Raw genomic sequence first — 13850 nt, 5'->3', positions numbered from 1 at the left:
CATAGGTTGAACTTGGCTCGATTGTTGGAGGGGATGAAGATGAATTTTAGGAGGTGGGATATTTTGCTGTTGTCACTGGCAGGGCGGTGCAGATAGTTAAAATGACGGTGCTGTCTAGGTTTCTGTTTGTTTTTCAGAATTTGGGCATTCTGAATTCTCCCTCTGTGTACCCGAACAGGCGGCGGAATGTGGCAACTCGGGGCTTTTCCCAGTAACTTCATTGCCGTGTTAACGCAAGCCTACTTGTGACAAAAAAGATTATTATTATCTTTGTCCCTAAGTCGTTTTTCAGAAAGGTCAATGGGTTGATCTTGGGGATTGTGGTGCCGGGGAAGGCCCTACGGGTGCGACAGGCTTTTCTGGAGCTGGGGCGTTGGGTCGGGGGGGGGGGGGGGGGGTGGCTGCTGGTGTTGCTGAATTGTAGAGAGATGTGCTTCAGGGCTTTGTTGTTGGTGCCTCTGCCATTCTCGCTGGCCAGGTATTCGGTTAGTTCAGTGGTGGTGTCGGCTTTAAGGGTGTGGGGACAGTGCAGGCAGCACTTGGGGTTGGAGGGCATGTCATTATGGGTGCCAATTTGGGACAACCATAGGCTTGTGCTAGCGAGACTGGATGTGAAGTTCTGGGGATGGCGGCAGGCGGGGATTCAGTGTTTCAGGCACCAGTTTATCGAATCATGGAATCCCTACAGTCCATTCGGCCCACAGACTCTGCAACGACTCTCTGAAAGAGCACCCTGGCCGAGGCCTAATCCCCCACCCTATCCCTATAAATCCACCTAGGGACAATTTAGCATATCCAATCCATCAAACCTCCACATCGTTGGACTGTGCGAGGAAACCGGAGCACCCGGAGGAAACCCATGAAGACACGGGAAGAATGTGAAAACTACACAGACAGTCAGAATCGAACCGGTCCCTGGTGCTGTGAGGCAGCAGTGCTAACCCCTCTGGGGAATGGGTTCCAGTACCTGCAGGATTGGGATTTTGTGAGGAGAGAGGTGCCGTCTTTCCCGGGATTGCCTCCTCCTGTATGCAAGATAAGCTTCTGTCGGAGGACGAAATAGGGGGGAGGAAGAGTTTGGTGATTTACAAGAACCTGCTCACCACTGCTCGGTTTCGATTCAAGCAGGGCCACTCAGCTCCAGACTGCATTACAACATTGGTCAAATATGGCCAAAAACTATGCAAGTTGATGCTGCTGTTGTTATTAGTGATATAGAAAATAGAATCATATAACACCGAAGGAGTCGATTATGCTTGTGTCAGCTCCTTGCCAAAGTTAGTTGTCTCCACTGCTCTCTCCTCACTACCTGGCAAATTTTCTCCTTTCAAGTATTAACCTGCTCCTCATTTGAAAGTTACAATTGAATTTATTTCCACTGGCCTCTCAGGCAGTGCGTCCAGATCCCAGAAACTTGTTCTGTAAATGTGTTTTTAAAATTTCACTTCTGGTTCTTTTGGCAATAACTGTGCCCTCTAGTTGCTGACCCTTTTGGCCACGGAAATATTCTCTCCTTATCTACTGTATCCAACTCATCGTAGTTGAACACCTCTTGTAAATCTCCCTTAACTCTGTTTAAAGGAGGACAATTCCTTTTCATCCAGTCCCTCCATGCTTTTTAAAAAAATATTTTAATTCTCCTCCTTTTTCACAGTTTTTCTCCTGAATTTACACCCAACAACAATCAATAACCAACAACAAATGTCTCAAACCCCATAATAGTAACAACGATCCCATCCTCCCACCATGCCCAGATATCAGCACGCATGTTAACATAAACAAAAGACAAAGAGAAAAAAAGGAATCAGGGATTACCCATAGCCATCTTCAACATACACAGCCCCCCCCCCCCCCTCAGCACCCCACCCCCCCCCCCACTAATGTTCAATGTTACCCAGTTCTTGAAAGTGCATAATAAATAGTGCCCATGACTTGTAGAACCCCTCCGAGCTTCCCCTCAGTTCGAACTTAACCTTCTCAATGGTCAAGTATTCCAACAGGTCCCCTCGCCACGCCAGGGCACAGGGTGGAGAGGCCGCTCTCCATCCCAACAGGATCCGCCTTCGGGCGATCAACAAGGTGAAGGCTATGACATCTGCCTCTGTACCTGTTTCCAACCCTGGCTGATCCGACATCCCGAATATGGCCTCCACCACCTTGGAAATTACCCTAATCACCTCCTTCCAGTACTCCCCAAGCTTTGGACAGGACCAAAACATATGAACATGATTAGCGGGGGGCCCCCGCAACGTTCACACACATCTTCTACCCCTTCAAAGAATCGGCTCATCCTCACCCTCGTGAGGTGTGCCCTGTACACCACCTTCAGCTGGATCAGCCCCAACCTCGCACACGAGGTGGAGGCATTCACTCTCCGGGGCACCTCACACCAGACCCCCTCCTCTATAACCTCTCCCAATTCTTCCTCCCACTTCGCTTTGATCCCCTCCAGTGGTGCCTTATCCTTTTCCAACATAGCTCCGTATACCGCTGACACTGTCCCCTTCTCCAGTCCACTTGCCGCCAGCACCTCCTCCAACAACGTGGAGGCCGGTTCCTCCGGGAAGCTCTGATCTCCTTCCTGGCAAAGTCCCGAACCTGCATATACCTAAACACTTCTCCCTGCTCCAGCCCATACTTCGCTTCCAGCTCCCTCAATCCTGCAAATCGACCCCGAGGAAACAAATCTTTTAGAGTCTTAATCCCCTTCTCTTCCCATTTCCGAAAGCTTCTGTCCCACCTCCCTGACTCAAATCTGTGGTTCTCCCAGATCGGCATTTCCTTCGACCCTGCCCCCAACCTGAAGTGTTGGCGAATCTGCCTCCAGATTTTCAATGAGGCTATTACTACTGGACTCCCTGAGTATTTCCCCGGAGCTATCGGGAGCGGGGCCGTTGCTAGTGCCTTCAGCCCTGACCCCCTGCACGAACTCTCCTCCATTCTGACCCACTGGGAATCAACCCCACTGACCCAGCTCCGCACCTTCTCCACATTCGCCGCCCAGTAGCAGTACATCAGATTCGGGAGACCCAAACCCCCTGCCTGCCTTCCCCTCTGTAGCAGCACCTTCCTCACTCTGGCCACCTTCCCTCCCCATATAAACAAGGTAATCAACCCCTCAATCGCCCTGAAAAAAGACTTTGGCAGGAAAATCGGTAGGGATTGAAAAATAAACAGAAATCGCGGCAACACATTCATTTTAAACGCCTGCACCCGACCCGCCAGTAACAGAGGGAGACCATCCCACCTCGCTAGGTCAGCTTTCACTCTCCCCACCAAACTAGTGATGTTGTATCTGCGAAGCCTTCCCCACTCCCGGGCAACCTGCACCCCTAAATACCTAAAGTGAGTCCCTGCCCTACGGAATGGCAGCCCCACCACCCCTTCCCCCACCCCCGGGTGAGACACCACGAAATACTCACTCTTGTCCAAGTTCAGCTTGTACCCAGAGAAAGACCCAAATACCTGCAGCAACTCCAATATTCCTCCTATCGACGCACTCGGTTCTGACACATACAGCAGCAAGTCGTCGGCATACAAGGACACCCTATGCTCTATCCCCCCCCCCTCACTATTCCTTTCCATGCTCCCGAACTTCTTAATGCGATGGCCAACGGCTCAATCGCAAGCGCAAACAGCAGGGGGGACATAGGACATCCCTGCCTTGTCCCACGGTGGAGAGAGAAGTATCTCAAACTGATATTGTTCGTGCGGACACTCGTCTTCGGCTCCTTATGTAATAACTTTACCCAGTTCACAAATCTTGGTCCAATCCCAAACCGTTCCAGCACTGCCATCAGGTATCCCCATTCCACCCGATCAAACGCCTTCTCGGCGTCCAGTACCACCACCACCTCTGTTTCCTTCCCTTCCGCCCGTGCCATAACGACGTTCAAAACCCTCCTAATATTTGAAAACAGCTGCCTCCCTTTCACGAACCCTGCCTGATCCTCACCTATCATCTTTGGGAGGCACCCCTCCAGCCTACCCGCCAGTACCTTTGCCAATATCTTTGCGTCTACATGAAGAAGTGAAATGGGCCTATACGACCCACACTCCATTGGATCCTTAGTCTTTTTAAGCAACAGTGAAATCGATGCCTGCCCCAAGGTTTGCGGCAGCACTCCCTTCCCTATCGCCTCTTCAAACATCGCTAACATCAGGGGTGCCAACTTATTCTTAAATTTTTTATAATATTTCACCGAAAACCCATCCGGCCCTGCCACCTTCCCCTACTGCATCCTCCCAATCGCGTCTTTTATCTCCTGCTCCAGTATTGTTCCTTCTAATGTAGCCCTGTCTCCCTCCCCCAGCCTCAGGTACTCCAAACCATCCAGAAATTCCAGCATCTCACGGTCTCCCCCGGGTGGCTCTGACCTGTACAACCTCTCATAGAATTCCTCAAAAACCTTGTTAATCAGCTCTGGAGCCACCACCAACTTCCCGGCCCTATCCCTTATCTGAAGAATTTCCCTTGCTGCTGCCTCCCTCCGGAGCTGACCTGCTAACATACTTGTCTCCATGCTCATAAACTGCACCCCTCACTCGCCTCAGTTGGGGCACCGCCTTCCTGGTGGATAGTCGGTCGAAGCTCGCCTGTAGTTCCTTCCTCTTTCCCAGCATCGCTGGGTCCCCATCCTCCGCATAACTCCTATCTGCCTCCAACATCTCATCTATTAGCCTCTGCCGCTCCAACCTCTCCTCTTTGTCCACCCTGGCCTTAAACTACCACTACCGCCTTTAGAGCCTCCCAGGCGACTGACAATGACACCTCACCCGTACAGTTGAATCTTACATATTCCTTAATTACCTTTTCAATTTTTTCACAGAATACTTGGTTCCCCAAAAGCCCCACATCCAGTTTCCACCTGGCCTCTGCACTACCCCCTTCTCCAGCACCATATCCACCCAATATGGCGCATGATCTGACACAGCAATTGCAGAGTATTCCGACCCCTTGACTCCAGCCAGCAAAGCCTTTCCCACCACAAAAAAGTCAATCCGCGAGTATACCCTATGGACTGCTGAGAAAAATGAGTACTCCCGTTCCCTGGGTGCAGGAACCTCCAAGGGTCCACCCCTCCCATTTCCACCATTAGCCCAGCTAGCGCCTTTGCCCCCCCTGATGGGACCAGCGAGCGCAGCCGTGATCTGTCCAACCTTGGCTCCTGCACCAAGTTTCAGTCCCCCCCCCCACAATCAGCTCGTGTGTGTCCAAATCAGGAATGGCTCCAAACACCTTCCTCACAAATCCTGCATCGTCCCAGTTGGGACCGTATACACTTACCAGTGCCATTAATCTCCCGTCCAGCGCCCCGGCCAAAATGACATATCTACCCCCCTGATCAGCCACTACCTTCTCCATCTGGAAGCGTACCCTTTTGCTGACCAACACTGCTACCCCTCGAGCCCTTCCATCAAATCCAGAGTGAAACACTTGGCTAACCCAACCCTTTTAAAGTCTCACCTGGTCCTTCACCCTCAAGTGAGTCTCCTGCAGCATAGCCACATCGGTTTTCAGGCTTTTAAGATGCGCAAGCACCCTGGACCTCTTGACCGACCTCCTAGCCCTCTCACGTTCCACGTAACTATCCTTACTGGGGGTCTCTCACCCCCCCCCCCCTTCCTGATCCACCATCAACACACCGCCGGGCCCTGCCCCATAAGCCTGACCTGCCCCTGTCCATTGTTAACATCGAACCCCTTCCCCCCCTCCCAAAAACTCCCCCTACCTTTCCCCCAGAAACAACATCCCCCAGCATCCAACCCTTCCTCCCCCCCTCTTGGTCGACTCGTAGGCCCATTGACGCCTACTATCCAGGCTCCAATGTCCGCAGCCCTCCTCTCCTCTCACCTCCGTTCACTAGCTGACTGACTTTAGCTAGCTAGTGCGGGTGGCTCCCCCCCACCAAGACATATCATCCCCTTCCACCCAGCTCCAGAGAAAAAAAAACAAACCCAACAATCCAACCCATACAATTCACTATCATAACATGTAACCGTCGCAACACAGAACGCCCATAAACCCACCATTAACTTAAACTCTATAACAATACAAAGAGAAGTAGATTACAATACAAATCCGTAAAAAGAAAGTTATAACATTTATACATTTTCCGGCTGTTCAAACACAGTCCATAGTCTCTCTTCCAGCTCCTCTCTTCACGTCTGTCCCAAACCTTCTGCCTTCACGAACACCTCAGCCGCATCCGCTGTCTCAAAATAAAAGTCTTTGCCGTTATACGTTACCCTCAACCTCGCTGGGTACACCATACCAAACCGTCCCCCCTTCTTATACAACGTCGCCTTCACTCGCCCAAACGCCGCTCGTTTTTTTGCCAACTCCACCGTCAGGTCCTGGTAGATCCGGACCGTAGTACCATCCCATAGTATCTCCCGCTTCTGCTTCGCCCAGTTTAACACCTTCTCCTTCACGCAAAACTTATGGAAGCAGATAATTACTGCCCTTGGCGGCTCGTTCACTTTGGGCTTCGGCCTTAATGACTGATGGGCTCAGTCTAGCTCATACTATCACCTCTTTTATTCGTGTGATGAATGTTATCAGTAGCTGCTGTAACGGTACCTTACCTTTAATGCATTGGCCCTTTAAGACTGGGCTTGGAACCCTGGGGACTCCGCCTCTGGCTCCGCCCCCAGGAAACGGTATATAAGATGAGGCTCACTCGGCAGCATGTGATGAGCACACTTCTCGGCTGCTGTTCAGTTCTCAGATGATTAAAGCCTTTGAATTACCTATCTTCTCTCCTGTGTCGTAATTGAGGGTATCTCAATTCGTCTTCTCCTTCAGCGACCCCCACGTTTCCACCTTTCTTCGACGCTGCTTTTCACATCCTTTAGCAGCTTATTGTTTTTCACTTTCTTTCTCTTCTCCTCTCTCTCCCTCCACCCTTCTGTCCTTCATCAATCTGAATTATTCTTTTTTTTAAAGACAAAGGGGAGGAAAAAAAACTTCACCAAACTTCTTTAAATCTTCCAGCTCTCTTCCTTTCCCCTCCGTACTCATCCAGAATTCTCCTGGAACCAGGTTCCAGCCTTCTTTCTTCCTCCTAGGTGGGAGCTATCCGTCGTGGGACACCGCTCTTACATGGTGCCCTAGACTCGGGCCTGCCTCCTCGGCCTCCTCGTAGCTCTGCCCCCGCTGCTCTGGCGCCGACACCGCTCTGGGCCCAGGACCTCAGCCCCCGCTGCCCCAACACCTGCGCGGGGTTCTTCCCCGCTGGCTGCTCGCGCGGGCCCCAAAGGCCGACGGTAGTCGGGGGGTGCGTCGAAACTCGGGGATTTCCACGAAATTGCTGCGACTCACGGCCACCTTAGCTCTTCGCGCTGTGGCCACTCTGCGCGCCCACGCCACCGGAAGTCCCAGTCCCTCCATGTTTGAGGCATTTCATCTTTGTTATCATTCTGGTCTCCTGTGCGCTTTCTCTAAGGCCTTGACATTCGTCCTAAACCATGTTGCCCTGAATTAGACACAATATTACAGCTGAGACCGAATTAATGTTTGTTAAAGGTTTAATGGAACTTCTTCTACTTTGTACTCTACAGGCGGGATTTTAATTCATTCAAAACCATGCACAAATCCACTTGCACAGAGTTAAGGGGCGGGATTCTCCCAGCCCAGATGGGCTGAGCGGCCGCTCTAAAAAGGCAGAATCCCGCCGGCGCTGTCCACACCTAGTCGCAGCCGGTGGGAACTCTGCGCGTAGGGTCGGGGGGGGGGGGGGGGGGGGGGGGGGGTGGCCTGTGGGAGGGGGGTCTCCGACCCCGGGTGGGGGCCCCGATGGGGCCTGGCCCATCAATCGCCGGGCTGGCCTCTCGCTCCCCGGGCCTATTTTCTTCCGCGTCGGCCCCTGAACTCTCGCGCCATGTTGCGTTGGGGCCAGCGCATTGAGGGAGGCCACCACGCATGCACGGGATAGCGCCGGCACCACTGCGCATGCGCGGATCCCATGGTGCACAGTTCGTGCCAGGATGGGAGGCTGGAGCGGCATGAACCGCTCCAGCACTGTGCTGGCCCCCTTTAGGGGCCAGAATCAGAACTCCCAGCAGCCCGTTCACGCCATCGTAAAATGTGACGCCGTTTTCGACGGCGTGGACACTCTGCCGCCAAATGGAAGAATCCGGCCCGAGAACTTTGCATCTATTTATAAACCCTCCCTTATAAAAATGTCATAATCTCGGGTATCTCCCGTGCACAACTCTTTAAAATCATACCAGTAATTTTAAAATGCCTCTCATTCGTTCTTCTAAAATGTACCCCTTCATACTTCTCTGCATTACATTTTATCTGCTGTTTCACCAGTATACTTATGTTCTCCTGAGGTCAGTTATAATCCTTCTCATTGTTCATTCCCTTTCCAAATTGTGCGTTCTCTGCGAACTGCCTCCTAGACCTACGTCTGGATCATTAATATATATCAAAGAGAGCAGTGGTCCTCAGTGAGAGATGACACCTATTAAATCCTCGTGCTCAATGAATTACAGAGTAAGAATACATATGTGAAACAAAAACCTTATTAATAATTAAATATTGATTTCTTGTCATTCATCACACAATTAAAAGACATTTTAACACCTGATCTAAAGCCCTTGATAAATATTGACCATATGGAATATATTAAAGGGAAAATTTCCAGAGCAATATTTGATGCAATTTTAAATGGCTGATTACCGATACCTAAAGGAATAATTGAAGGATGAATAATGTAATATAAACCAACAAAGAAAAGTCGTATTGTTATCAAGTGCAGGAATTGGATAGTCCTCAACAAACTGACAAATCTAATGACCCCCTCGCTCATGTTAGTAAAAAGCCCAAATGCAACTGATTGTTTATTTGAATGATCAGAGCAAAATCTGTTTTTTCTGACTCAAGGAACTGATGATTTTTTAAAAAATTCTTCTGGTGCTTAAAAGCTTTTAAATGATTCTCTATTGTGTACCAGGGATGTGATTTTTAAAAATTCAGCGAGTTATAGGATCATAAAATGGTTACAGCAGAGAAGGAGGCCATTCGACCCATTGAGCCTGTGCCAGCCCTTTGTGAGGGCAATTCAGCACGTCCCACCCCCCCCCCCCCCCCCCGCCCCCCCGACAAGTCCTGCAACCATTTTTTCTTCATCTAATTCTCTAATTCTCTTCTTAAAGCCATGACTGAATCTGCTTCCACAACCCTCTCAGGCAGTGCATTCCTGAGCGTAACCGCTCTATACGTAAAATATTTTCCCCAAGGTTACCTTTGCTTCTTTTGCTAATCACATTCACCTTGTGTTCTCTAGTTTTCAACTTTTCTGCAATAGGTGTTTAGTCCAGAAAGCCAGGCAGTGAAGGATATTAATGAAGTCAGTCTTTACAAACTTTTATAAGCATTTATTTACAGAGATACATATTGCAAGCATGCACCTCCTAGCTGAACAACCACAGTCTGTTCTTATTTATTGGAGCACAAGCCAATCCCCAGTAATGTCCATTGGATACAATTAAATACAATTCACAATTGGAACAGTTTCTTCCTATCTACTCCATCTTGACCCCTCATGATTTAAAATAATTCCATCAAATATTCCTCTCAATGTTCCATCTGAGGAGAATAACTTCAGCTTCTCTAATTAATCCAATTAACTGAAGTCCCTTATCCCTGGAACAATTCTCATAAATCCTCTCTAAGGCCTTCACATCCTTCCTAAAAATGGGTGGTGTCCAGAACTGGACTCCAATTGTTAACATCTGGAATGGAATGCCTGAAAGGATGGTGGAGGCAGATTAAATAATAACTTTCAATACTTAAAAATGGGAAATAAATTGAAGGCTGTGGGGAAAGAGGGGACAAGTGGGATAAATTATATAGCTCTTTCAGGAAGCCAAGAGAGTGAATGGAACCCCTTCCTGGCATGCTGTATTACTCCATGATTCGCCATCGTTCATTGTATGTGTTGGACTTTTCTTCAAAGATTTACCTGGCTGACTTACTCTTTTCTGTTGAATATTACGAAGAAAATCCCAAAGTCAAATCTCCACTCTATTAAGAGGTTAAAAGGATTCAGAAATCCCTTTTTTGTATCCCTGGGAATTGAAAACTCATCTCCGGAGATGGCTACATTAATGGTAATTGGCCCCCATGCCTGATCCACTCCTTTTTGAAGTTCACTTAATGAGTTTTGGAGCAACATAGAATTGCATTTATGTAGTTTATTTCTTATAAAGAGTTCCATGTGTATAGCAGGAGGAACTGTAGTCCTTTCATGTATATAACATCTTACAGAACCTGCAGGGTCTCCCAAAGCACTTTGTCACCAATGAAGTACATTTGAAGTATACTCACTGTTGTAAGTTTAAGTCCTGCACACAGCAAGCTCCCCAAAACAGCAATGTGATAATAAGCAGATAATCTGCTTTAGTAATGTTGATTGGCGATAAATAGTGCCATGGGATCCTTCATGGCCACATAGACTTTGCATGTACCAAATGCGATACAACGAAGGAGCTTGCTGGGACATTTCAGAGGTAAGTCTGAATTGAACCAGGCTAGTGTGGAATTGGTGACAGGTATAGAGTAGGCCTGGCATGGAGGGCAAGATTTTCTTCCTGAATGAAAAACAGATTTGTATTTATCCAGCACCTTTCATGACCTCAAGACACCCATAGCATTTTACAATTAACAATGTACTTTTGAAGTGTCGCTGTGGTTGCCTCATAAGCAACAATGGTCTGTACAACCTTCAGGAGAGATGAATGTTGCTGATGTAGGAGGAAGACTATGAGGGCATCTCAAGGTGGATGCGCCCTCTAATGATTTCTTAAATTATTAGAAGTGTGGCCACAGATACTGGAACTTCACTGTTGTGGGGGTGGGGCCTCCAAGTGATGGCCTGCAGTTACAGCTGTGACTGTCTAGTATCCATTGCACTGAGGAGAATGCGAATTAAAGGAGACCTTGCTGGCATTGGGAAGATTCCAGCCAAGTCTCAAATTTGGACCCAAGGGGGCACTTCATTGATCTGATTGCAACAGCTAATTTACACACAGAGGGTGGAATCTTCCCAGCCCGATGGAGATGGATTTGGAGACTGGGCCGAATTCAAAATGAGTGAATTTCACATTGGGGAGACTTACTGCTGCGATCTGGGCTCTGGGAAATCTTGCTCAGAGTCTGAGGCAGGGTCTGACTCACACCAGCTAACTGCCTGATATCTCATTGTGGGAGGGAGAGGCGGATTAGATGGGGGGAGGGCGGCATGTGGCACAGTGGATAGCACTGGGACTGCGGCGCTGAGGATCCGCGTTCAAATCCCGGCCCTGCGTCACTGTCTGAGTGGAGCTTGCACATTCTCCCCATGTCTGCGTGGGTTTCATCCCCACAACCCACACTAAATTGCCCCTCAATTGAAAAAAAATTGGGTACTCTAAATTTAAAAAAAGGATTAGATGGGGGGAGGAGGGATGGGAGGGCTGTCATGGGCGGGATGGAGAAAGGGGGTGAGATGGCGGAGGAAAACACAGCTTATGAGAAGCGGGCGTGAAACAGGGCCCCCCCAGCCCTCCGGGCATGTCAGACCCGCGCCGCCGCCTGTTCTCCACCCTCCGGCTGTTCCCACAGGTACTCACCGGGCTTGTCCTTCAGCCCCCCCTGGTCAGAATCCTCCGCGTCCTCCTCCTCTGATGAGCCACATTTTCTTCCTCCTCCACCTCCTCCACATCACCCTGCTGCTGTGCCAGATTGTAGAGTGCGCAGCAGACCACCACAATGTGAGCGACCCTCCGGAGGATCTACTGCAGTGCACCACCAGAGCAGTCGAGGCAATGGAACCACATGTTAAGCAGTCCGATGCACCGCTCAATGACAGCCTGGGTAGTCACAGGGGCCTCGTTATTTCGGATTTCTGCCTTGGTCTGTGGCCTCCATACGGGTGTCATTAGCCATATTCTAAGCAGGTACCCCTTATCCCCCAAGAGCCAACCTGCCATCCTGGGGTTTCCCTCAAATACGCAGGGGATCTCTGACTTCCCCAGGTTGTAGCTTTCATGCACACTCCCTGGAAAGCATGCACACATGATCTGGAGATGTTGGTTGCACACGAGTTGGATGTACAGGAAGTGGAACCCCTTCCTGTTACTGAAGGGTGCTCCCAGATCGCCTGGTGCTCACGCAGTGTCATGCATGCCATCCATTGCCCCCTGGACCTGGGGAATCCTGACGATGGCAGAGAATCCCCCTGCCCGGGCATCTTGATGGGCTTGTTGAAGGCCAAAGTTTACATAGTCAGCTGCCCTGACAAACAGGGGAATCTCTCATTGGGGAGATTTACTGGTGCAATCTGGTCTTTTGAGAAATGTTGCTCAGAGTCTGAGGCAAGGTCTGACTCACACCCGCTAACTGCCTGGTAGCAGTGGGTAGCTAATTGTGGGAAGGAGAGGCGGATCAGATGGGGGAGGGGGAATGGGTGGGGCAGACGAGGGCGGGATGGAGAAAGGGGGTGAGATGACGGAGGAAGACGGCATGCGACACAAGCCCCCGCTTGAGCCCTGGAATGAACACAAGGCTTAGAGGCTCAGGACTGCCGTGACCATGCAGGGTCTACAATATTATCCATCGTGTGATATCTGTAAGGAATTTGAGAGGACGTGAGTTCAACAATCATTTATGACTTCCACCCCAGTACCCTCAAATTGCCAACCTTACATCCCATGCCATCTCTCAGGATGTCATCCAACAAGCTCTGGACATGCACCCCCAGCCGTAGCAAGGGCCCCTGGGCACCGGACACCAGACCCCTGGGCTGACTGCTCATTTCCCAAGATGGCTACTCACCTTCTCCAATCCCCACAGCAGCCATTTCGCTAGCTTCAAGTTTTTTAATTGGTGTGCTAAACGGCGTCCACGTGACCACTCACTGGGGAGCCGGATAGATCACAGGAAGCCGTTATATAGGGATCCTTCCTGGTAATGGGACGGAGACTGGTCTCACCATGCTGCGGAGGAATCCTCGTCAACGGGAGCAGGCCGGTTAGCCTGGAGCAGTTCCTGATTTCAGCCTCTCTTGTGATCTAACTGGCTCGCTCGGATTTGCGCCCAGCGCGGTCGTTAGATCGCGCCTATTATCGCTGCAGGCTGCAAATCATTAACTCTCTGGTGATTTCCCTGGTCAAACCACACTAACACCAGGTTTTTAACCCTTAAATTGCCCACCATATTTATTATCCAATTTCCTAAAATCTTTCAATCATCACCAAAGCAAGGGTTTCAGAATTGTTTAGAAAACATAGCTATGGTGGGGTACAAGGGGTAGTTTTTGAGTTTGATAGGTTAAGATGGCCTTAATTGCCTTAATTGTTGGTTAACACCCGATGAATGAAGAGCTGGAGGTTTCTGCAGCCTTATGATTCAGCCATTGCTGAACCACCGAACTAAAGTACACGCTCCATCATACTGCCGATCATACCATGGATCTTTGAGAAAGTATTGGAGTTGTAGGAAACACGATCATTCATGGATCAATGAACTGTTCATTAGCTCTTGAAGCCACAAACCTTTGGACTGAGAGAGCGAGAGCGCTGCCCCTGGAGCCTTGACATCACATCTCTTCCTATTCTGTACCCCAAACATCAAGCTATCTTCTCCCTTTTTATTGAGGCTGCAGAGCTGTTGTCTGTTCCGGAGCTGCAGATTTAACTGATTCAGATAAGCAAGTTGAGCAGACTCAAATTCTATATCCGAACAATTACACTCGGTAAGATAAAGTTGCCATTGTCCCAGATGACCATAGGCTGCTTTCCCCTTTAACCTGAGGACCACCACACCTCAGGTGAAGGTCAAGGTTGAGAAGGCGGATCTT

This window comes from Scyliorhinus canicula, chromosome 9, assembly GCF_902713615.1.
Source record: "Scyliorhinus canicula chromosome 9, sScyCan1.1, whole genome shotgun sequence".
NCBI lineage: Eukaryota > Metazoa > Chordata > Chondrichthyes > Carcharhiniformes > Scyliorhinidae > Scyliorhinus > Scyliorhinus canicula.
The sequence above is the reverse complement of the archived record's forward strand: the minus strand, read 5'-3'. Positions refer to the sequence as shown.